Genomic DNA, 26,914 nt, shown 5'->3' on the forward strand with positions numbered 1-26,914 from the left:
GTCACAGTTCAGCATGACGATAAGGGCCCTAATAATGGCCCAATACAGGAAACTACGTTAATCAGGGATTATTCTGCCTCTGAAACCTGCTTGAACTAGGAAAGACATTTAAATAAAAAATCAAAGAACCTCTCACAGTCTTAAGTATGAAGCTATGGGACACAGCAGCAGATGAAATCAGTCTGTGGGCTATGAAAGTACACAGAAACTGAGACTATAACTACTCATACTGCTTTTGTGACAAAGCCTGCGTAATCTAAGGCACTTCAGGAAAAAGCAGCTTCTGGTGGAACAGCTCACCTGAGCCATTAGAGACACATGGTTGTTGTGGTTGTCACTGCCTGAGGAGGGCACATATTATTGAGGGAACTGGAGAGGTGAGAGGTGTGTGTGATGCCCAGTTTATCAAGTCAGAGAAAACTGCTTCCAGGACAGTTAAGAAAAAAGTTAATTTGGCAGGGCCCTTGGGACTGGTATGGGGCTGTATTGGCTTTTGTGAGGTCCATGGTGGGACACAATCCTTAAGAGATGAAAGAGACTCTGGCAGATCTGAATGATTTAGACTGGCATGTAAACTGGGTTTGGAAAGTGCTTAAGCCATCAAGAGGATAGAGAAAAAGCAGACAGAAGGGTCTGTTCGGGTCACTTGAAAGCAAGTATGGCAAGATTTGTGTAGAGCCATAGACCCCAGAGACAAACTATTGATAGAAAGCCAAACCTCAGTGTTTGTGACCCTGTAGAAGTCTTTAAAACTCAAACAGTTCACCAAAGGAGTCAAAGAAGACACAAGATGAAATTTGTCGCAGGGGTAGGCAATTATCCTGAGAGTATGATGTGGACGTTTCTCCTCTGGAAGTGGAGATTGTTCACCTGGCCTGCATCCTTCAGCAGCCAGCTATGGTCGTGGAAAGGCAGTGGCCTGTCAGCCCAGAGCCTGTCAGATCCAAGAAGCCAGAGTCAGTACAGCAGGTGAGAGAAGAGCCATGCTGGGCAGAGAAGCATAAGCCAGCCTTACTGAGCTTGGAGTAAGGAGATGCACTGTAGCACTGCATTACAGACCCTGGGATGAAGAGGAAGAACAGTTCATGGAGAATAATTGGAGGATATAGACAGCTAAATAGGATAGTGTCTCCCACCTGGATGTTTTCTTGCATGTCTGTAATCACCTGGGAGGTGGAGGCAAGAGGATCAGGAGTTCAAGGAGTTGAAAATGGATTGTATAACAAGTCCAAGGCCACCCTGGACTACATGAATTCCCATGCCAGCCCCGCAACCGCCACCAAAGAAAAATAAGAAGCTAATGCCTCCAATTCACACCCAGCACTGGTCTTTTGAGGGAACAATTGTTGCAAGTGATGGGAATTTTTTCATGTTGTATTGGGCAGTGCTAATGTTTATTTAGTATCTCCTTAGCTGAGAGACACCAAGACCAAATGGCGTTTGCTTTGAATGGTCAGCAGTAGGCTTTCAGAGATCCTGCCCATACTTTGTAAAAGGTTTTATTATATAATGTTGACTTCTGAGGTCTTACAGCTTCAGAAAAGCATCTGAAAAACTTGTGAGCACACCTAAAGGAATGAAGATGGGAAATCAGCTCATCCAGGGTACAAGGACTAGGCACAGTGGCAAAATTCTAAAGAGTTTTATGGTTGGGTAAGGCATAGATGATACCCAACAAGACAACTGAAAAAAATATCCTATAACGGTTATACCTGTGTATGTTGAAACAATGGTTAGAGTTTTAACAAAGGTACTGTATGTGGGTGGAGGAAGGCATACTCACAGACCGAAGTTTTTGAAGGAAAATCCTAGTATCAGAGGATGTTTACCTCCCCATAAGTTTTTGACCAGGGGTGCCCCTGAGCTCTTAAAATGTTACAGGCTATTTTACTATTGTCAATTACAAACCAGAACCAGATGGTAAGACTCTATTGCTGAAGACACTTTATGTTTTGGCTGCAGGACATAGAGAAATCATACTGTGACTGAGCTGGAACCTCCCACCCTGCTGGCTAGTTTTCATACTGCTGGAAGGCACCAGATGGGTGACTGGGAGAGAACTGTCACCAACAGTTCTGCCACACTGTGGTTCCTGCATGCTACTGTTCCAACATGCCAGGCAAGGTGTGCAGTAGTGCTACAGATGCTACAGTAGTGTCATAACTATTATGGATGTAGCCAATACCTTTCTGATTAGATTTAAAGCCTGGTCCATGGGAAGAAATCCCTGTTTGGTACTGTAAGACAAAAACCTATGGCTGGAGAAATTATACCCTTTAAGGAAACTACTTCTGTTGTTAAATTAATGAAACAATTTACCTTTCAGTTTGCCTTCTAAGCATTCATGTTTGTTCCCCTAGATTATTACGGCTATCTGCCTTGGTCAGGGAAGTGCTTTGTGTAATGGGAGGAAGTTACTACAAAGACTCATAAAATAAAGTATTGAGAGTGAGTGTTACTGCAGTACAGTAGCCCAATGTTAAGCCCCACATGGGAGAAAATATTTATGCATTTATATCACCCATTCTAGGGCTCAGGGAACGTTGTGGTGAGGGGACTAAAAAGAATATAAGAGCCAGGGAAGGGTGGAGAGGTGTAGAATACTGTCTTCTAGGCATGAGATGGGCAGTGTCATTTTGAAATTACCCACACAAGGCCTTCACAAGATTGGATCTACTGGGATTTCTTTGTGAAAGTGAAGGTGAGCTCATGAAATAGCACACAAGGTCCCACATCTCCCTGAGGATAGAGTGGTTAGCAATTGCTACGGGAAAAGACTCTTCTTCACAGGTGTAGCTATCCATAAATATCCATGCTCTTTCATCTAGCCCTCATTCATGCTTCTGTGAGTAACCTCAATTAAACTCATTGGTTCACTAAGCTAGACTTAAGAGAGATTATGACTGTGGTATAACATTGGTATTGTTTGTTTTTTTTTCAGGCAGAGCTTCACTATGCAAACCAGGTTGGTCTTGAATTCATAATCCTCCCAAGTGCTAGGATTATACTGTGTGATGGCTAATCATGGTTCAGGCTTCCAAGGTAGACTGAAGACTATCAACTCTCCAGGGGTCCTCCAGGTCTTCAGCACCAGACTGGGGCTGCTGAACTCATGGACTGAGAGCCTACCAGATTCTTGGCCTCTCTAGTGTGAGGCACCACTGTTGGACTACCCAGACCATATTGTGTAAACAAATACATTTCGTGTGTGTGTGTGTGTGTGTGTGTGTGTATGTGTGTGTGTGTGTGCAGTGCCTTTATATCAGTTCTCCTTAAGGACACCCTAACACAGTGTGTACCACCATGAGTGGCTCCAGCTGTCGCTCTTCCTTCCTTCCATTCTTTCCAAATTCTCAAGGCATTAATTCTCTTTATCCATACTAGCCCACCTCCCGTATCCTTTTAAATCCTTTTTTTCAAGTTCAGCTATGCACACCCACTCCCAAAGCACTCTTCCCACAAATACACCTTCATTAATCCCATTTTCCGATGGGCCAAGCATAATGCTTTTATCAGGTTGTCCTTCATCTTAAGAAGGTCAAGGAAACCTAAGGAGATGTAGCTTTATCAAGCTGGCCAGACACAACTTTGCAGAGGAGGAATGGACACTATTATCATTTACTAAAGATGTGCTTAGGAGGCAAAGGAAGAACATTGAGGTGGGTTGATAAATTTATGATTTGCAAGATAGAAAAAACACCACATTTCTTATTAAACACACATATTGCACTTTTGTGAGAGGTATCATAGAATAATTTTAAAACTAGAAAAAGAAGAAATACAGCTCTTAACAGGCCTTGATGGTGAAATTAATCCTGTGAATCTTTTCTCCAAACCACATGTCACCCGAATTCCCTCTGGGTCTCCTGCACAATCAGACAAACCATATAATATATCTTTATGTGAGTTTATTATGGTTTATGCCCTCAGGTGGAGGGGGTAAATTGGGGAACTTACACAGAGACAAGCACTCTTGTACCATGGCTCAGAGCCCACCATCAGATGCTCCTGTGGCCCCACCCATAGTCTCTGTTAACTTTTGCCCATGCATCTTGGGCCCACAGTCTCGTCCCAGTTGTAAATGCCCCCTCTCAAGTCCATGCGGGTGAGGTGCTGGGGCCATCTCTCTCTCTCCACATCCACTGCCACATGAGTTACTCCTGGCTGGTAGCTTCAGTCCCAAGATGGCTTCCAGCCACACCTTAGTAGTCCGTGCTCCACGGCAGGCCCTACCCCTTGGAGGAACTAGCTAATTGGGAGACACTCCACCCCTTTCCTCTGCTCTTACAATCTTCCTGTCCATCTTCTGCTAAGGTCTCTGAACCTTGGAGGGGGGTGACAGACATACGGAGATCTCTCTTGTATCATGGTGAGATAGTGGCTTCTTGGGCCTCCCCATTAGTCATCTTTAGGCCATGGCCACTGTTCTCAGTGGTGTTTCTTCTACTATAAAGACAAATTGAGGGAAGTAGACACAATTAAACAAACATGAATGTAAATACAGATGCCTAGAAGATATAGGTGTACTATATTCATTAAACATGATGGCTTCTCCACTAGGGCCTGTAGCCTTTCTCTACACAAGGCATTGGCCTGGTCTACAGCACCAGACGTATGTTCCACCCCTAAGAGTGGGCCTTATCCAATTAGAAATTTGTCAGTTGTGTGTATGTTGGTCGAGCCATTATTGCACTTGCAGGTATTGCTTGGCATGTCCATAGTGTGCAGCATGTGGGGTCCATCGTTGAGTAGAATTATAGGGGACCCTTTCTTCCCCAACCATCTGTATAGGGCCTTTTGGCAATATGAACGTCATCCAGCCAATGGCATGAAGTTTTTTGGCTTAGTCTCAGCTCCATCTCCTCTTCTTCTGTGCTCACAACATGCAGTGTCCTCAGCAACATGGCCTTACAGACCTTTCTAGTGTAAAACAGATGTTAATGGCAATAGCCTTGGTGAATTGGAGGACCTCTAGGATCTCTTTCTGGCCAACAGCTCTCTGACCACCCCTGGTACTGTAGATTTTCTTCACAGTTGTATAGTTTGGGAGTCTCTGTCCTCATCTTACCCAACCTACATAAAATTCCCAAGAATCTTACAGCTACATCTGGCCTTTGCTTCTTCAGGTTTCTTTCAAATGGGTTTCACATCTGCAAAACACTCGAAGAAACGTTAACATTATATATTAAATCAATCATAGACAATGCAGCATGGAAAGGTTTTGTCCATTCGTATTAACTGTTTTCTCCATAGATCCTTGTTAGGTACCATAGCATGGGTATGAGGCATTAATTTGGTTAGCTCTTTACCATTTTTAGTTATCCCTTTGGATTCTTTTATTCTTGATACACTTACAGGCATTAGCTCCAGCTGCCTGACCCTGCACTGGGCTAAGGAGGCAGGGGGCTTCTCCTGTCCCCACTGCACTTGTTGGTTCCCTGAGTCAGACAGGCTCTGGGTCTCCCTCCTGACTGTAGCCACATCTGTCATCTTCCCATTGACCACACCAGGTTTCTGGGAGAGAACTTGGTGGGAAAACCTGCTTCCACCCCTTGTACAGTTGTTATCCTTCAAATGACCTTTGTAAACTGTTCTTCTGGTTTTAAAACCTTCCAGAAATGCCTTAGTACCAAATTTGGTTTTCTATCAATTTTTTTCTCTGGGGATTTGGGCTTGACATAAGTCTTGCCACATTTGTCTTCGAGTAACCCAAGTGGACCATTTCTTCAGTCTGGTCTTTTTTATATCTCTTATAGGGTGTTCTGTTATTTTATAGACATGTTTTACATGCTGGTCAGAATCATTTAGATTTGCCAAAGCTTCTCTCACTTTACAAAGATCCTGTCCCATCAAAGTGCTTAGTAAAACCATTAAAGCCCCATACCATTCTCAAGGTCCCAGTTGAATTAAGCTTTCTTTCACATCTCTGGTGAATAGTCTTATCTGGCCCAGTGAACTGGACATCATATTGCTTTTCTCATGCCTAGTTTTCTCAGTAATTCCTGCCCCTCTTTATAGTCCTCTAGCCCCTGCTAATCATGTTAGTCTCCCTTGGTGACAACCATGTAATCTTTAATGCCTTCAACCAGCCACCCCATTAAGGACTGGCCTAGATTGAACAGCCTATATTGCAAGGATGGATGGGTGGTTATATAACTCAGGCGTGAAGCTTCTGATGTCATTGCTCCCATGTCCCATACTCTCACAAGCCACATGGCCAGGGGCTCTCTGCTTGCTTGCTTGCTTGTAAGTTTTTCCTAGTTTTAACAGTTCTAGCATAGAATATTTCCTAGCTACAGCACAGTTAGCTTTTTCTTCCTTTTTACTATTATCTGTCTTTTCCTCTGAGTGCTTGGACCTTACACAAGTCAAAGTGTCCTGCCTTTTTTCTCTCTCCAGCTCTGTGTCTGGGTCACCAGCTCAGTCTTTTCAGCTTTCCCCACCTGGGGCACATCTTTTATCATGCAAAGTGGCCACGTTCTCTCTCTCTGGGCGCTCCATTTGGGTCCAGAGCAGGTAAAAGATTTTCTAGCCTTTGGGTATTTTTTAACAAATCTTCACATACCCGCAACATATCCCCACATTTATAACACAGCTGTGGCCCATGCTTCTGCATGGCTGGCCTCTTTTGAGAAACCCACATATCCCCACATTTACAACATAGCATAGCCCACGCTTCTGCGTGGCTGGCCTCTTTTTAGTAACCCATTGTAAAAACCACATCAGCCCCACCATCAGCGCTCTTCTAAAACTCATTCTCAGTTTCATCATATCCTGCCAAGCTATGCCAATTTTGTCATCTGAATTCCCTCTGGGTCTCCTGCGCAATCAGGAGATATATCTTTATCTGAGTTTATTATGGTTTATGCCCTCGGGTGGAGGGGGTAAATTGGGGAACTTACACAGAGACAAACACTCTCACACCACAGCTCAGAGCCCACCACAAGATGCTCCTGCAGCCCCGCCCATAGTCTCCGTTAATTTTTGCCCATGGCATCTTGGGCCCACAGTCTTGTCCCAGGTCGATAAATGCCCCCTCTCACATCCATACAGGTGAGGTGCTGGGGCCATCTCTCTCTCCACACCTGCCCATGTGTATTCCTCCCAGCTGGTGGCTTCAGTCCCAAGATGGCTCCCAGCTACACTTCAGTAGTCCATGCTCTGTGGGAGGCCCCACCCCCTTGGAGGAACTAGTCAATTGGGAGACACCACAGTAATAGATAAGGAAACTAACATTCCATAAGAGATTCAAGATTGGCCTTCCTAATCTTCAGCATAACTACTATTTTGGAGAAGAACTCCCTGTTGATGGAGACTGGCTGTGCATTGTAGGATGCTGAACAGCTACCTGACCTCTTAAACCCACAGATGCCACTAGAGCCCCTTCTCCAGTGTGCCCACCAAACATGCCTCCAGACATTGCTAAATGTCTTCTAAGAGACAGAATCATTCCATGCTGAGAGCCACCCTCACAGATGCCTAAAGAAACTGCAAGGCCTACTTCAAGGGTCAAAATGTATGGCCCCTGTACCAAAAGAAAATCCACTGTATACATCTGTAAATAAAGTTTTATTGGAGCAGAGCTGTACTCAGTTATTTACTGTGTATGGCTGCTTTTTCACTAATTAAGCAGCGTTGGGTAAGGGTAGTAACAATTGTCTGATCCACATCTGGCTGTTATCAAAATCTTTGCCAACCTCTACCCAAGTTTACTGGTTTCAAATATTTTCTCAGTGGTGACAACTTTATAATGAATTCTTACATAAAACTCATGTCATACAAGGTCCAGACAGAGCATTCAATTTGGGTAATTTGAGGAAACAAAGTATATGCTGTGTAATTTAAGTGAGTGAGTTCAAAGGCATGGCAAGGTGTAGAGCAATGACAAAGTGCTGAAACACTGGACATTGTTATTATCTGAAGACCAGAAGAGAGAACAAAGACCATTATGCAGCAAGGAGACAGAGGATGGGTATCCTACAGTGACCCTTCATGAATCCCATTTTGGTGTCCCCAGTGGCCAAACCCAAACAAAAGTAGGAGGTTAAAACAGCTCACTAAAGTGGACCACATGGGTCAGGCTTTTGGGGCACAGAGCCCTGTGGAGGAGAAACAGTTATCACTCATGGAACCTTCATCCACAGCACCGGTAAGCGCAAAGCCCTTATGGTGTTTAATAGAAAAGGTATTTGGGTCAATCTAGGTTACTGACCTTGTTTCCTTCTGAAACAGATAAATCAATGGTGTCTTTATAACAAACTCCAGTCTTTAAATCCATTCCTACCTTTCAGGCTTTCAATCCCAAGTTATCAGACATCCCTCCTTCCCTTCCTGTTCTGCCTTTCTGTGCATGTCGTCAAGCTGCTAAGCAATGACAGAAACATTAAAAATAGGCTTGAGACAAAGATAAGAGGTCTGGTACCTGCCTAGAACTCGCAAGGTCCTAGATTGGCTCCTGAGCACTGAAAGAGAAAGAAAGGAAAAGAGAGAGGAAGGGAGGAAGAGATATTAAAAATACTTTGATCACTGCATGTATTCGCTATCATAATAGCAGACAATGGGGACCTAACTTCAACTCCCATGACGTTCAGTCCTTGACTGGAGTTCTCTAAATACTCTTATCAGAAAATCTGTTGTTTCCCTACTCTTTGCCTTTCTATAGCAAAATTCTTGATCATTCTTTCCCTCTTAGTTTATTTCTTCTGGTTCTATAGTGCTCCATACTCTGTTTCCAATAATTCTAACTAGGACCCCTTTTCAGCTTTAATGACACTTCCTTTTGGTTGTTTTTTGTAATGACACATAAATGAAAGAACAAAATTTCTCCAAAGGACGTAATAATAAATGATGAATACAATAATACAATTAAAGCTGTATCTTGTGGCATACCAATAACATTCCCTGAAAGAAATTCCTGGAATTATAAATCTTTATAAATAAGTAGTTTCTGTGTAACTGGTAAAAAAGACATGATACAGATCCCTTCTAAAGTATCCTTGTCAATTCATTTCTCTTACATCTTCATTTACTTAGCCCTGAAACCCCAACATGAAAATGGAACAGATGTTTTAGAATGGGAAGAATCTTCAAAATTATCCACTTCAATTGCCAGCTCTGTATTAAATTTTTTCATCCCCTTTGCCTTCAGATAGTGACTCTAAGAGAATATCCCAGCCCCTGCTGTTATCAGCCTTTTCTCTTTTGACCTTGTAAACATTATTGTTTGCTTGGGAGGTGGGAGCTTACCCCAGGGATTAAACCCAGTGAGTTGTTCATGCTAAGCACATGTGCCAATGAGCTCGACCTCCAGACCCTATTATTACAGTTTTGATTCTCCCTCTGTGAGGTATTAGTGGACCTTTGTCAACAGTCTTTAAGTCACTGTGATATTAACTTTTCTGTGCCCTCTAAGACTAGGTGATAGGTTCCCTGGACTTTTCTTTAGTGTGCTTCATTTAATGAGGAATTAAATGCAGTATCACTAAGATATACACTATCAGGAGCATTACGACTTCAAGTAATAATGCCCAAATGAATAGTGTAATATAAACAGATATTATCCACCTCCACAGGAATTTTAGATATGTTTGCAGAGTTGTTTATTCCATTTTTTCTCTGTCAGTTTTAACAAGTCTACACAGTCTGCCTTAAATATGAATGCAGTTTTTCCAAGTATCCCATCCTTATAGGACAACGTAGGGAAAAGGAGGTGGGTATAAAAAAGTTTTCCCTTCTAGTCTCTTGTGTCTCAGTGTAAAAAGTATTTTTCTGAAGCTCCCAGTGAATGTCTTATTTACCTTATTGGCTCAAATTGGGTCACATGTCTAGACAGAGACCAATCCTGGGCCAAAGGAAATGGGATGGTGTCTTAGTTTCTTTTCCTGGAATACTCTGACAAAAGCAACTTAAGGAAGGAAGGGTTTATTTGAGCTCACAGTTTGAGGCAGCAGTCCATCATGGTGGGGACTGTGCACAGCAGCATGAGCCTGAGACACATGGTCATAGTGCATCCATAGTAGAGAAGCAGAGTGATGAATGTTTATGCTAAACTCTTTTTCATACAGTCAAAACTCTCAGCCCATGGGATGGTGACACCCACAATGAGTCTTCCCACCTCAATTATCCTAATCAAGATAATTTCCCACAGGCATATCCTGAGGCCTGTCTCCCAAGTGATCTAGAGCTCATCAAGTTGACTGTTGAGATTAACCATTAAGGATGGCCATGATAGGGTACCCAGACTTTTGCTCAAACATTATCCCATGAGTGTCTATGAGGGTGTTTCTGGATGGGATTAACATTTGAGTCAGTAGATACGGTAAGCAGATTGCTCTTCCTAACGTGGGTGGGCCTCATGAAGTCTGTTGAAAGCCTGAACAAAACAAAAAGGTTCAAGGAAGGGAGAATTCCTTCTGTAGACAGTATTTGAGATGAGACTTTGGATTTTGTCTGACTTTAGACTTGAACTGGAGCATGGGCATTTCCTACAACTTTCAAACAGGACCCACACCATCAGCCAACCTGACCCTCCAGCCTATTGACTGCAGACCTGGGGGCTTGTCAAATTCAATAAGCACATGAGCTAGTTCTTTACACTTGGTTAGATGATAAAAGCATGTATTTTATTGGTTGGTTCTATTTCTTCCAAGAATCTTACTAATATAGTCTTCTCTCAAACTCTAGCTCAGCATTTTCAAATTCAAGTTTAAAATTTCCAATAGATGTAGTGCTGGGAAATCCAACTCAAATGCAAAATGGAAATTTTGTTTCACTTTATTCAGCTATTGACTTATCAGTAAGGATTTATGGAATGTCTGCTATGTGCTAGGTATGTAAAATTAGTTCCTGGCTTCAAATAGTTCACTGAGTACTTGGGTCAATAGACATGTACAAAAAATAAAAGTCACAATCAAATAAGGCAAAGTGGTAGAGCAGAGCCTATAAAGGTGGAGGTAATGGCTGCTACAAGGGAAGGGTTCCTGAGTAATAAGACTTGATGAAGACAGGATCACTGGGCAAGCAGGAAAGAAATTTTGATGGAAGAAATATTTCAGACAAAGGGCAAGATATATACAAAAGAAATACATGACATAGCTGCAAAATGAAAGTAGTTAGATGTTTAAGAAGAGCAAGAGTTAATTTTGGTTTTAAAAGGATATACAAGAATGAAATAATCACTATATAGGCATTCCCAAATTTTTCTCTGCTTACTTATTGAAGAGATCTGGTCTAGCTAGACTTAGTCCTCCCCTCGCTCTGTTGCCTTGAAAAAATGTCCTGATTTATCATTCCAGTTTGTGGGATTTTTAGTGGGGGAGAAGAGGACCTAAGAACAGACAAGAAGGATTAGGGGAGTAAATAGTTACCTTTTGCTGTTGGTGGTCACATATTTTTCTTTGTCATTAATACCATTGGAGAAAGTAGCTAAATTGATAAAAACTATTTAAGTGTTACATGGTGGCACAGGCCTTTAAGCACTGGGGAGGCAGAAGTAGTCTGTGAATTCAAGGTCAACCTGGTCTACATAGCAAGTCCCAGGACAGCCAGAGCTACATAGTGATGCCCTGTCTCCAAATAAAAACCAACACCCCCCCAAAAAAACTAGTTAAAAGAATGATTCTGTCTTTCTTGTGGAATGAAAGAAACAGTTACTTAATTTTTCTTATTCTTTTATTTTTCGCAGTACTGAGATCAAGCCCAGAGCCTCATGCATGCTAAGCCAGTGCATACTGGAGTTATTTTGAATTTGCATTTAGAACTCAGAATAACTGAGAAGCCAAACCATATGGATCACCACTTAGTAAGCATCTGTCACTGTCCCTAATGGTAATATCATTCTTTTCCTCCAGCCTATATGTGAAACCTATTAGCCAGAGCCACACTATTTTGTGACACTCCTCCATTTTGGTTGAACTGTGACAGTTCTCAAAACTACAGTAATTTGGTTTCCAGAACTCAAGTAACTTGTGTTTCTAGGTTCTTGCCCTTCTCACTCTCATAGCAGCTTCAAAGAGCCTGACTGCAAGCACATACTATGTGCTCATCGATCACATGGCATAGAATCCCCATTAAACCTGTAAGAAGGGACCTACTCTGCCACATAGGCCCGAACTCTCCTCGGGGTTTCACCATGCTGTTTGTCTGTCTGTCTATTTGTCTGTCTGTCTGTCTGTCTGTCTGTCTGTCTGCCTGCCTGCCTGCCTGCCTGCCTATGGCATTAAAAACACAAAAGGAGTGGCCACCTTAGCATATCCCCCTTGAACCTTGAATATGAAACCTTTCAGAATCTTGAAGTGATAGGATAGAATTTGACTGAAATTGATCTGCTTCCTTTCTGATTGTGAAGCAGTGAGTTTGAGTTTAATCAACAGTTCCATACCCTGGGCATGGGAATTGGTCACTAGAAACATGCCTGAGTTTAGAAACATAGAAACATGACCAAGTTTAAGTCAGTGAGTCAAGATGTATGGAAATGAAATGCTGCCCTTGTTTTCTCTTTTAGAGACCGTTTCTCTTTTCTCTGTGCTTCACAAGAAACCACGGGCACAATTATTTGAATCCTGTATCAAACCAAGCCTGAAATCTCCCTCTCAATTTCCTTTTCATAGTTGTTCTAGATTTGTGCTCCCGAGGCATCATTTTACTGTCTGAAAATCCTGCTAGCTCCAGCGAAATTCAAACCATGCAGCCTGATGTCAAAATGACTTCATTACCCGGTGGCATGCCAAGCCAGCACACTTGTGGCTCTGACTCCCCTTCTCATGCATCAGGATCTGTCTAGGCTCCTTTGAAGAGAGAGAGAGAGAGAAAGGAAGGAAGGGAGGGACGGAGGGAGGGAGGGAGGGAAGGAAGGAAGGAGGGATGGAAGAAATGAAGGAAAGAAGAAAGAAGAAAGAGGGAGCACTTTACTTTTGTGAATTATGATGGTGATACAGTAAAACTCTTTATAGACAAGCATTTTTTGTTGGTGGTGATGGGTGTTTTTATGTGTATGAGTGTTTTGCTGGCACGTATGTATGCATGTGCATGCAATCCATGCAGAGGCCGGAAGAGAGCATCAGAGACCCTTGAGCTGTAGTTTCAGAAGGTTGTTAGCCACCATGTGGGTGCTGGGAAACAAACCCAGGTCTTCTGCAAAAGCAGCCAGTGCTCTTAACAGCTGAGTCATCTCTTCAATGTTGGTGTTTCTTTTCTTATTTTTTGAGACAGGGTCTCACTACATAACCCTGGCTGACCTGGAACTTGCTGTTTAGATCAGGCTGGCCTCAAACTTATGGTAATCCTCCTGCTTCAGCCTTTTGAGTGCTGGTATTGCAGGCGTGCACCCCCACTCCCATCTTAGATGCATGCTTTAGCACAATTGCCGCAACAGAGAACTTAGTGTGTGATTCTTGTAAATACACGTGATCATCAGTTTATAATGCTCCAGGTAACACTATCTTCTATAGCAAACTCTACCATAAATCCATATAGACAGTGTGTTTGGATCATACAGAGATACTTATGAGTATCTATGATATATTAGGCACGAACTAAGGTCTAGACAGCAATAATAAGAAGAAACAATTCATATACTTTCAACTTGCCATTTGTGTTGGGCCTTATTCTAAGCATTTTATATGTATTAGCTCATGTAATCTCCACAACAACCATGAAGCAGATGTTATTTGGTTCTTCCATTCTGCATGAGAATACCAGGGAACAGAGATTGAATAAATTGCTACAGTTTTTAGAATTTCTAAATGTAAAATTGCATATTTAAACCCAGAGCCTGGAGTCAACTGCTGTACTAACTCTTTATGTTATTTATTTAGAGAAATTGGCCCTTAGGCAATAAAATTTTGCAACATTTATTAATTTGTCTGACAAAATATTTCAAATTCTTCTTCAGTAAATTCAATTCAATCCCCCAAAGCCTCACTCCTCCCCACTCAATTACAGTGGCTAAAAACATTTTAGTCATAAGTCATATTTTACTGATTAAAATAATTTGAAAGTATTTTAGATTATATAAATATACATTTTTTTAAGTCTAAACTTTTATTTTTAATCCAGTTGTTATGGCCAGACTTAAAAATGACCACCAGTGATCTTATTTCCTGGTATTCCACGCATGTGTGGTACCAGTTTACCAGGTTGGTCTGTGTGACCAATGGGATGGGGTAGTAGCAATGCATATCACTTCAAAGCTCGAGTACAACAGGTAGAAGCCTGCACATTCTAGCTTGGGTTTTTCTCTCTCTGTCTCCTTCTTTCTCCCACCTTTCTCCCATAGTCTCCCACTTCAGATAATCTCCTCTAAGGGAGTCAGTGGCTATGTTACCAGGTCATTTGAAAAACCTGTGGAAAAGTCATCACCTAAGGCTATCAGCTAAAGTCTGAAGCCATCAGGTAGAAGAACTGAGACCTTCTGCCAACGTGTGAACTAAGAAACTGGGCTTTTCTCAACCCATCTGTCAGATGAGACCATAGCCCCTACCTTATAGGAGATTCTTTTTTTTTAAATTGTATTTATGTATTTATTTTTATTTTATGTGCATGTAGGTAAGTGCACCCGGGTCGTACAATGCCCGTGGAGATCTGAAGAGGCTGTCGGATCCCCTGGGACTGGAGTTAAGGACAGTTGTTAGATGCTATGTGGATGCTGAGATTTGAACCCAGGTCTTCTGCAAGAACTACCAGTGTTCTTAACTGCTGAGACATCTTTCTAGCGCCCCCCCCCATATGAGATTCTTAAAAGCTGAATTGCATGCCTACCCCAAAAGGCACATGTTGAAGTCTGAGCTCTATTACTTTAGAATGAGGCTGTGTCTAAAAAGATAATTAAGGTTAAACCATGACCTGTGGACAGGCCCTAATTCATATAATTATATTTTGAGATAAGGCCTTCAAAGAGCTGATTGAGTTAAAATGAGGTCTTTAGGGCATTCTAAATTCAATCTTGCTTATGTCTTTATGCAAAGAAGAAATATGCACTCAAAAGACATGCAACCTAGACACATAAGCACAGAGGGATGGTCCTGTGAGAAGACAACAAGAAGGTACCACCTGTAAACCAAGGAGAGAGGCCTCTGAGAAAGCCTCCGTTGTGAACTTCTGGCTGTCAGGCTATGAGAAAGCTGACTTCTGATTTTTAAGCTACCTAGTCCACAGTATTGTTATGGTAGCCACAGCAAACCAATGCAAAGATACAATGACCTTGATCTGCAAACATTCCGTTATTCTGGTCCTGATTCCTGATCCATAGAAACTTTGAAATGTAAATGATTGTTGTTTTGGGCTGCTAATGAGATAATTTGTTACGCAGCAATTCACCACTCCGTGGTTTAGATTTCTTATATGGTGACGGGAGATTTTCTAAATTCATGCTGTGATTAAGTGCCATATTGTTTTTGGCATATGTTAGAGATATTTTTGTTGGCCTAATTACCCAGAAAGTATTTATTCATGAAGTTAATTTTTCCATCCACATCATTTCATTTCAATGCAAAGAAAATAGCATGTAAACAATAGATTAACAATGAAACATCTTTAGAATTCTCTAGAATTTCACAAATTTTCCTTTAATATTTATTGCCTGTTTTATATACTATTGATAGAGAAAATAATCTTTTAGCTATTGAACAAACTTGAGTCACTTCATGTTCTGTTTTCCTCAAATAGAAAACTTTAGAAGTACGGCACTGCGTTTGTCCCAGCTTACCACACGTTGTCTATCACTTGCTAAAAGTTCTTTAAATAATTTTTACTTCCGATTTTACTTTATGATGACATAAACTGTCGTATTTCACTTATTCATTGATTTGTTATTATCCATTCATCCTGCAAGTGTCATATGATGCCTACTATGTGTCAGGCTTTGTTGTAAACATCAACAGCATACCAATAAACAAAACAAATGAAAATGCCTCTTCATAGACCTCGTATAAACAATATGCACGAGAGCAAAGTAAAATTTGTAATATGCTAGATGTCAGTCAATGTAGGAAAACTGCAACGCAGGATGCCCAGACACTCCTGGTCATGATCAACTCCTTTGGATGGTAGAACTGTGAACATACTGAGCAGAAAAGAGATGAATGTCTTGTGAAAAATTACCTACTAAAATCTATCACTAAATATTAGAAAGTTTCAGGAATACAGAGGATGTCCTAGTTAGCTTTCTGTTGCTAGGACAAAACACTGGCCAAAACCAAGTTGGGGAAGAAAGGGTTTATTGCATCTTATTCTTCCAAGTGACACTTCATCATTAAGAAAGTCAAAGCAAGAAGAACTCAAGGCAGAAACCTGGAGTCAGGAACTGAAACAGAAATCATGAAGGAATGCTGATTACTGGTTTGTTTTCCTTGCTTGCTCAGCTATTTTCTTATGCAACAGAGGCCCCACCTGGCCAGGGATGGTAAAAATGTCCCCACAGACATGCCCATAAGCCAGACTGATGAGGAGAATTCCTCAAGTGAAGTTCCTTATTCCCAGTTTGGGTCAAGTGGACAAAAACTAACCAGCACAAAGGATATATCTTTATTTCAATTCCACTCTTTAATTTTTTTTAACTTTTATGTATTTATTTATTTATTTTTATTTTATGTCTATGAATGTTATGCCTGCATGTATGTAAGTACACTTGTCTCATGTGCAATGCTCATGGAGGACAGAAGAGGGTCTCGGATCCCCTAGAACTGGAGTTAGCCACTATGTTGGTGCTGGGATTCAAATTTGGGTCTTCTGCAAGAGCAGTCAGTGCTTTTAACACTGAGCTATCTCTCCAGCCCCCAATTCTACTCCTTTTCAAGCTGATTTTCATGGTTTGTTTCAATGTGGAGTTCCTTTTTGTATTTCTGTTCAGGACTACTATGAGAACTTGTTGACAAATGTCTTCAACTGTAACAATTGGCATTAACATTAAAGGTGCATTAGCTATCAATGTTTTCTCTTTGAGGGACACTTTAGCATCAAGTATTGATAGTCTTTTCATCTATTACATGCAGAGATACTCACATCCTTAAAACTAAGCACAACATTGCCATGGTTACAGGAAACATTTAAAAAAATACTTTTGTTGGTGCATATTAGTTGTGCAAACTAATGGGTTCCATTGTGACATCTCCATGCATGTGCATAACACACTTTGATCATGTTCACTTCCCACTTCCTATCCTTATCCTTATAGGGGATATTTTATATTTAGTTCTGATCATAGAAATCTTCCTTGTGTAACATACCCACGAAACAATCCTCTGTGTGCGTGGGTTTGCACAAGAAAGAAGGGAGAATAACTTTGTTAGACATTACATTTCATTACACTTACATGGTTACAGGTATAGAGAAGAGAGTAGGCAAAGAACCAGGCAAATAAGTAATAAAAAGCCTTGGAATGTGATCAGCCATGAAGCTGCAAACTTGGACCTTCAGTGACTCCAGTAATGAGTTAATAAGCCAAAAAATTATGTGACAATTTCAGATGCTCAGAGGCCATGGTACTTGAAACAAAGTGATTTACTTGACCAATTTCCCTTGAGTAAGGATCATACTCTCATTTCCTAAGATGCCTTAAATATTTATCAGAGCCATCTGTACGTTTGAAAAAGTGATCTCCATAAAACTCTCAAGACCACCTCCACACCCTGTACTGTAAATGGCATTGATGAAATGAAAATAAAATGATCAGTAGTGGGTGGTAATCTGTCCTTTCTCCCACCGTCTTCCAAAACTAAAGCCATAAACTAAGCAGTGGATGCTCTTTATTTTTGTTATGAGTCAGCGGGTTTGGCAATTTCTCTATTCTCAGAAATATTCACTGGAGCTGAAGTAAACTTTCTAAAACTATGACTATTTTCACAAAGAACAACATGCATCTCAGAACAAGGTGATATTAGTCAATAAAACACCAACAAAATGTTCTCACAATTCTAAAGTCTCTGCATAAATACACATCTGGGAAACAAATTTTCCCACAGGGAAATCACAGCAGTACATATGAATACAGAATTCTAAGCTCGATCCTTGCCCACCACTTGTTGGCTGAGTCACTTTGAATGTGCTGCCTTATTTTTTTGAGACTTGGTTCCTTTAAACTTCTTATTACTTATTTTTGTTTTTATTTTATGTGTATGAGTGTTTTACTCGCATGTATGTAAATGCACCCATGTCATACAATGCCAGCAGAAGCCAGAAGGCGGGGGGCAGATCCCCTGGAACTGGAGTTAAGGATGGGTCTTAGCTGCCATATGGGTGCTGGGAATCAAACCCAGGTCATCTGTAACAAGTGCTCTTAGCCACTGAGCCATCTCTCCAGTCCCAAGACTTGGTCTTCTTCCTTTGTATACTTGTATCCTATAAGTGACACAGCAGAAAGCTGAAAGTGCTCAACAAAAGCCACCTATTGCTATATTGGAGCAGTGGTGCTCAACGTGTGGTCTCCAGACAGTAGCCTCAGCAGAACCTAGGAGCTGGTCAGAAACTAGAATCCTCAGGCCCCACTCTGACCCCAGTTCAGTTGAATGAGACATGCTCTACATGTAATGCTGGTACATGGTGAAGCTTGTAAACTATACTTTTACAATACGGAGTGCAATAGAAAATAAAATTGAATATCACAGCATCCATTAAGGACTTCTGACATAAGGGAGGGAGAGGTCCCTCTACTTCCCACTCTCACCTTTAATTCTTATTTAGTACTTTATTATTGTGTGTGTGCATGATGGACATGTGTGCACAAATGCTGTCATGCTCATGTGGCATTCAAAGTACAACTTTGTGGAGTTGATTGTCCCCTTCCATCTTCATGTAGGTTATGAGGCTCAAACTCCAGTCACCAGGCTACATGGTAAGCAGCTTTATCTCCTGAGCCATTTTTCTGGCCCTCATCTCTGGCTGGATCTAGAAATTGAATTAATACAAGAACTGATTTAAAAATGAAAAAAACTATGTTTTATTAATTTTAGAGGAGCCAGGGAGAACTTTACATTGAAGAAAACTCCAACATCGAAAAACTGATGCTTTTATACCATTTCAACAAAGAAAACAAATATTTGAAGAGTTGATGGGACAAATGGACATGTGGACTTGCAGTAGTAAAGTCTAAGGCTGTTACTAAGAGGGATATAGGAGCGGAGGAAGATCAGTGTCACTTCAGGGTTTATTTATTCATGTTCAAGGCAGCCCCAGTTACAGCCTCTGGTGATCAAGGTCATGTTCTAGTCTTGGTATGAAAAGGATGTCTCTGTTGAAAGTGTCATTATGACTTTCTACAATAGGGAAATTCAAGCCTGATGGCCCTTTCTTAGTCATAGTTCCTCAAGTGATCCTGACTGGGAATGACTACTGTGCCAGTCTGGCATGTTTTGAGATAGCCTGTCTTTACTTCCTTCCAAATACTTAATTTTAAGAAACTAAGTAACTAGATAAAGAATTTTAGCAGTGGTATGAGATCTTCAGGATTTCTATGGAATAATTCCTATCAATCCCATTTTTTACTTTGGCAAATAGATTCGTCAACACCACACAACTGTGGTCCAAGATATCTATTATTAAATTATGTTAATGAATTTTGTAAAGCTAAAGACACAGTGGGAAAAAAATCTAATTTAAAGGAGGAATACCTGTAGTACTGGCAATATTCATAAGTGCATATTTAAGTAGAGTTGATTGTCTTGTTTGTGTAAACAACACTGCCTGACTGTAACCTTAGAGATACGTCTGCAGAGCAAGGGCAAAGCTAGAAACGGCCACATAATACGACATTTCTAAGTGTGCTTTTTGTTGCTTTTAGTCAATAAGGAATATGTGTAATTAAAGATAAAATTGCTGGGCCTGGAGAGATGGTTACATTGGCTGCTCTTGCAGAAGACCTGGGTTCAGTTCTCAGCACCCACATGTAAGTTAACAACCATTCATAACTCGGTTCCAGGGGATTCAATGCCCTCTTCTGGCCTCTGTGGGTATTGCATGCATACAATTGCATGGTACCCTTACATTCATACACATAAATAAAAGTAAATAAGTAAAGGTAAAATTGCCATTTAGAACAAACTGAACTGAAATGTGTATTTGTGTCACTTCACCCCCTGCATTGCTGCCACCAGGGCTTTTCCTAAGTACATATTTCATCGTGTTGCCTCCCCACTTAAGGGACCTAATTGGCTCCTTTAAGCCCACCCAATACATGAGAACCTTTGTTATCTGTACATCCTGACCTATTGCATGGGCCTCTATCCTACAATTACACCTCCTGTGTGCAGCTTTCTTTAATCTCCTGCTCTGTGATCAAAAAGTTGGTCTCCCTTCTCTAACTTTCTGGAAGGCTACGGCATATTCCTTATAGAAATTCATATATTGTATTATAGCAGTTATTTGAACATCAGCCTCTCTAAAAGACTTTTGGTAACTTGCAACAAGTGCATTTTCATTTTTATGCCCCAGGCACATCAGCTGTCAGCATAAAGCCTGCCATAAAAGGAAGTACTTGATTAATAAAGACTTTACGTGGATCTAAATGAAATCAATGCATTAACCACAGGAGATCAGCACAGGAAGACATAGCAATCACCTAGAGCCTTTCTCCATCAATAGAAAGACCCAAACCTTGGAATTCTGAGAATAAAGCTCTGCAACTTCCAGAATTCTAGTGTCAGTCCTCATGGTGGGAGCTTGTTGTATCTCTAAGGCAGAATTCAATCTGTGGCAACTGTCTTCTGAAAGCCACCAAAGTTCTGATTTTGTTTAAAATATTCTGACCCTCAAAATTTATATTGAACTGAAACCCTCAACTTTAATCTTAAACTTTAACTCTGGACATTGCATCTTGAAGACAAGTCAAATATACAAAGCAAGAGATGGTTACTAAGCAGTTTAAAGCGGATGACCCTGTATTTGTTGGTCTGTGTAATTCTCAGCTCTCTGTCATCAAGCATCCTGACAATCATTTGCTCACCCACAGCAGTCCACTCTCCAATGCAGTCCCCTCGCAGCCCAGCTACCATTTCACAACCCCTCAGATTGGTATCTTAGAAATTTTCTCCCTTCTCAACATGGTTGTTTAGTATCCCTGGTCTTTATTCTTACTGAATGATTTAGCTAGAAGCATTTGTCCTAGGATAGCTGAAATACACAGCCAGCTCTCTAAGCCAGTTCCTTCCTACCTTGAATCAATTGCACACTGTCAGGTTATCCTGTTGGTTTGTTTGCTTATGATCATCACTACTGCTATGTCTTCTCAGGCCAAAAGTTCTATTTTCAGTTTTAAACTGAATTGAGCAATTGATGGGTACAATGAAATGGCCTAACTGCCTCCTGCAAGTACCCAGCTCTTTGAGGTCTGCCTTGAGAAATCCATGAACAGTTCTCCCTTGCTAATTCTGAAATGGCTGAGGCCCCCCCTTTCCCTGTAAGCTTACATAATATTACTTTTGCAATGACCAATGGGAATTTCATCTTGGAGGGCTTTCTCTATGGGTCAATTCTGCTGATACAAATAAAGCACTTGGCGCATATTATGCACATTAAAATGGTCAGTTAACAGTTTTATTATTATAACTGGATTTCTGAAGCTGTATTAGTTTCCTAGGGTGCCATACTAGTATGATTTAAAACAGCAGAGAGGTGCTATTGCACAGTGTTAGGGGTTAGATGTTGCAGGTACTGGCAGGACTGTTCTGTCTCTGATAGCTCTAGGGAAAAAAAATCTTTCCATGCCTCTTCTGGTCTTTGATGGTGGCTGGCAAGCTTGGCATTTTGTGAAATAAATGCACCATTCAGTCATGCATTCTCCCTGTGTGTCTTCATGGTGCTTCCCGTTTGTAGATGTCTCTTTCCATCTCTCTGTCCAGGTTTCTACTTTTGTAAGGTCTTTAGTCATATTGAATTCAAGCCAAATGATTTTATTTTATCTTTATTACCTCCATAAAGATTGTGCTTCTAAATAAGGTCATATCTTAGGAACAAGAAGTCCATATTTCTACATGCCTTTTCAGGGGGACACAACCCAACCATCCAGTAGGCAGCAAATCACTGAGTTAAAGTGTAGAATGCATTTTGTTTTTCCAACACTGGCAGTTTTGTAGGCATCCCTTTTCTTTCTGAGGGGCAAAATTGCAAACGGTTTTGGTCTTGTGATCAAAATTTTCAGTCCCTTTGGTTACTAGTATAGTTCGAATGAGATATTTCCTTGTGGTCTTACCATGCCCCCTGCACTGCACTGTTTAGTGTGGAATGCTGGTAGACCTGGAGGGAATAAGCAATTAAAAGGCCCCGAGCATTTGCTCCTTCCCACTGTCTATTAAGTGCTATATTGAGTAATCCTACACGACTGACTCAAGCTACCAATGAACACTTGGCAAAATTCCCCAAAATTTAAACTTTGTCTTGTGAAGGAACAGGAACTGTTCCAGAATCACCTGTGAAGACCTACTTTCTGCATCTTCTGCTCCTTTTCACCTCTTCAATTCTCCAGTATCTGTCTATCTCCAAAGTTTCAAGGACAGGGACAACACCGACTAATTTGAGAAACCCAGCTGTGGCTAGAAACTCTAAAATCCCCTTTGTGGTGGTTTGCTGCTGTTTACCTTCCACCAACATGGCAGGCCATTGGTCCCCCAGGGTGAGTAGGCATCCAGGTGTTCGACTTACGTTGCTGGTTGAGCGGAGAGTCCTTGGGCTGCATACACTTTGCATAGTGTCTGATGTGGAAATCCAATTTCACCTTGGCCTTCTACACTTTCCGCAGCCCTTTCCTTAGAAAAGTCAACCTATGGGCATTTTGTAACTGAGATCTGCTCAGCCACTGGTGAGCCTTCTGGGGAGACATCTGCAAGAAGGCTTTGTCTCCATCCCTCTTCTTCACTGTCTACCCAGGGAATGATATCCAAATATCTTTGCTAATAATAGGCTGGGAAATACAAGAGTCTGGGGGTTATTACTTTCTTATCACTTCCTCTTGTCCAATTAGCATCAAGCATTCTGCTCTTCCAATAGTCAGCAACTTCAAGAGGAGAGATCATTGTTAGCATGGAACCAAGGGGTGATGTGGGATCAGATGGTTTGACACCTGTAAGTAAACAGGACAGAGCCATTCTAAAGTCTTTGTCCACACAAGAAGAGGCACAGGGAGGAACAAGATGAATCCTACACTCTCTCCACCAACCTCACCTTCCTCTCTCCTGATTGTACTGTGGCTTACTGAAAAAGACTGTGAAACTAGAGGCTGGTCATGTACATCAACAGGTGCGTGCTTGCCCAGCACGTGTGAGGCCCTGGGTTCTATCTCTGACATGATGAAAAAACAAAACAAAACAGAATAAAACAGAAGACTGTAACTTCATTTGGCCAAGAAGTTAAAGATCAGGGATCCCTTCTCCTAAAATCAGGTCCTTAGCTTTGGAAAATGCAGTAATTTTATTACTAAGGCTCCATATCACTGGGTATACTACACTCTGGCAGCCTCTGAAGACAGAAGGAATATTAGTAATAACAGATAACATTATCACGGTAAGAATAATCAGGGTTTTTTGCAATTCCTGCTAGTAATGGAGAAATGTTTCTTAATCAAAACTGACACATCATTAAATCTGCCCTCCAAGGTGGAGAATGTAATTCATGTCACTGTGAGAGCACATCTAGGAGCCTCTTTCGTTCACAGGGCTTGGCGGGCAGGAATGACACAGCCCTGAGCAGTCTGTTTATCTGGGCAAGAACACATTATTAGGCAGCCTTTGAAGACGTGACAAGGCCCCGGAACAGGGACTGGGGACAGTGCGTGTTTCTCTTTTTGAGGAGTTACTGAAGTAATGGGGGGAGGGAGCCAGGAGAAAATACACAAACAGTGGGTTGGGTGAGGGGCGGTTTAATCTCTGTTTTTCAGTTTGGGGCCTTTCCATTTAGATGTGTCTCTGCTAAGACTTTTATAAAACCACACTTGTGTTCTCAAATGTACAATGAAAAGTGTTAACATTAATGTCCCGTGAGCAAACTTTTGTATAATTCAAAGAAATGGGGGTAAGTATGGTGTTTGTTTCACCATGGTGTGGACAGAAAGCAGCCTGTTTGGGAGGTGGGAAGCTAGCCCTGTCTCCTCCTTCTCTTCCCAATCTGGAACTAGCAGCCTGCCCTGGACTAACAATAATTCCCAAGAAGAAGATCATAGCAAAGACAGAAAACAGAGGGTCTACACTGACATCTGGGTTTTATTATTAATACTGCTGTTGCTGTTATTGTTTACCATTGGGGAACCAAACAAAGACACATATCACTGTTCTCAATGACATCAAAAGCAAGGTGTTCCCCTTAACATTTGGACAAGGGACTTGTGCGAGTCAACAGCACCTCTCTTCACAGGCTTCTGAAAAGCAGCAACTTTTATTCATCCTCAGAGCTTGGAAGTGCATCTTGGGGCCAGCATGAGGGCCGACCTTATAAAAGCTGCTACAAACAGCTACTATCATCTCCAGCCTTAACCCAATAAAATATGAGCAACAGGCACCGGAAGGTGGCCCTACCTTTTCCAGAAACTGCAATCTGTCACAGAGCAAGGTGACTCCCCAGAGCTATGGATCAGAGCCAGTGTATACTAACATGAGGAACAGACTGTGTCCTGCTGACCTGACTGGCAAGGGCACTTTTCCTGCCTGGTATGAACAGCATTCAAAGTGTTCCCTCCTCTCTGTGGCTGGAGTTTGGACCTTCACCATGGAATATGTGCTGCTCTAAGAAGGCAGCGTTAGAAAGTCTGGTATGACAATTTGTCTTACTCTCAATTCTACATCCCCTCCTCTGTGAAGCCCAGTCCACAGGGGGTTTGCAACTGTTTCCCAGCTCTTTTACATTAGCAGCGGAGCCCTAGGCAGAATGCTCCAGTTTCTGGAATGCGAATCCACAAATATTTACCATTGTTGTTTGTGGCCAAGGTCCATTCTACAGGACCACACAATGAAGGAACAAGGGATTTCATGGTGCACGTTTGTAAGATTCCTCCAGTTGAGCATCTCACGCATCTTTTCTGGAAACTTAGTCATTTTTTCTTTGTGTTTTCCCCTTCTTTTAAAAAGTCTCTTTATTTACTCTCTTCAAAGCAGAATGAAAACCTTTCACATTTGAATGTCAAAAAAGAGGTCTGCCAACACACAGGTCTTAGCAACGTTAAGATGTTCAGGTCAGCTATGTCAAATATACCTTACACTCCAGAAAGAACAGAATGTACACTCTTAATGGACCTTCTTGGGTATGGATTTATACTACATGCTTTTGACTACTTTCTTCTTAGAGAGGAAAGTAAATAGTCTCGATTGTTAAGGACATAGCCTGTGCTAATCTTTAGTTCTGTCATTAAAATGCTTCTCATTCTTCTTTTCTGGGCACAGGATGATGCAGGGGTGAGAAAGATTCCATTCCTACCTGTTAAGAACTATGGACAACACCCTACACCAAAAGACAGGTTAACAAAAGAGGAGTGTAGCAAACTTATTTAACTGTAGTTTCAGGTGACAAAGGAGCCTTGGGGTTAGTGGCTCACTGTTCATTTTTATACCGAGGTTTGGTGAAGCACGAGCACTGCATCAAAGTAGGAGTCGATGGAAAAGGAATGACGTAATGGCAATACAACAAGCAGGGAGAGCCACCAAGGTCTGTCTGTTCAGAGTCTTCTTGGTCCCTGTGTCTAGCATTTCCTCCCCCAGGACCCCATCCCTATCTGAAATAAGGGTTTATGATCTACCCTCAGACAGGGTAGGTCAGAGAATTTCTTTATGGTCTGCTCCAAGATAGAAAGGTGGGGAAGTTTAGAGTGATACTTTTAAGCTTCAGACTTTGCTTTGAGGAGAAGTTCTAGTATTTATGTTCTGCCTTGGAGAAGAATTCTAATTGCTACAGGCGGCCTTGGAGGTGGAGGGGCAGGAGACAGGAGGGCAGGAAAGGCCAGAGAAGCAAAGAGCCCCTTTGAGGATTGTACACTCTGGAGCCTTAGTTTTCTGAGTTTCCAGTGCTGGGATTTCACATGCCCTTGTGCTGGGTGAAGCCTATTGACTAAGCAGAAATAAGATGTGGTCTTTCAAACCTGGAGCATTCATTTGTTCCTAGAAACCTTTCAGAGCTTTTGTTCCCTCTGCCCGGGCTACTAACACCATTTCTAATTGTGTGTGCCTCATCAAACTCTGTGAGAGAGGTTCATGGGCATTGTGAGGGTACAGGGGAGGGAACTGAGGATCTGACCCTCTCCTCCTCACAGTGTAGCAAGGCTCTTTTTAAAAAATACTTTTATTGGCCAGGAGTGGTGACACATGCCTTTAACCCCAGCACTCAGGAGGCAGAGGCAGGCAGATCTCTGGGAGATTGCGACCAGCCTGGTCTACATACTAAGTTCTAGGCCAGCTGGGGCTACAGGGAGACCTTGTCTCAAAAAAGACCAATTTTATATTTACATATGTGTGTGTGTGTGTATCTTATTAATTTTTTAAAGACCAACATATATAAAGCTGATTTATTTAATATATCATACAATACGCATTGATCATATTCAGACGCCCCATCTCCACCCCTACTCTACTTCCATACTCACCCCCAACTTCATGTTCTTTCCTTATTATTTTTCTTCTTTTTTAAGGCCTGTCAAGTCTAATGTGTGTCTCTCAAACACTCTCGGGTGTGGGTCTATCCCTTGGACTCTGGTCGACCTACCAGACAGACATCGCATCCTTAAAGAAAACCGACTCTCCGTCTCCCAACAGCTATCAGTTGCCTATAGATCCTCAGATAGGTCTGGGGCTTCTTACCTACCTCCCCCTCCACGCTGGGTTTTCCTTTGGCTTGGGTTTACACAGGTCTTGTTCATGTGTAGTCTTGTTCATGTCCCAATCTCCCAGAAAAAAAAAGGTAGTCATAAAAATTAGATGGAATATGAAATAGCCACGAGACCACATAAAATCAG

General features: G+C 41.6%; 1 pseudogene; it reads left to right on the top strand.

Annotated features, from left to right (window-relative positions):
* The window catches only part of LOC103741131, a 112,382-nt pseudogene that overhangs the window by 51,134 nt on the left and 34,334 nt on the right, over window positions 1–26,914 (top strand).

The sequence above is a fragment of the Nannospalax galili genome, unplaced genomic scaffold (assembly GCF_000622305.1).
Source record: "Nannospalax galili isolate Female #2095 unplaced genomic scaffold, S.galili_v1.0 scaffold1151, whole genome shotgun sequence".
Taxonomy (NCBI): Eukaryota; Metazoa; Chordata; class Mammalia; order Rodentia; family Spalacidae; genus Nannospalax; species Nannospalax galili.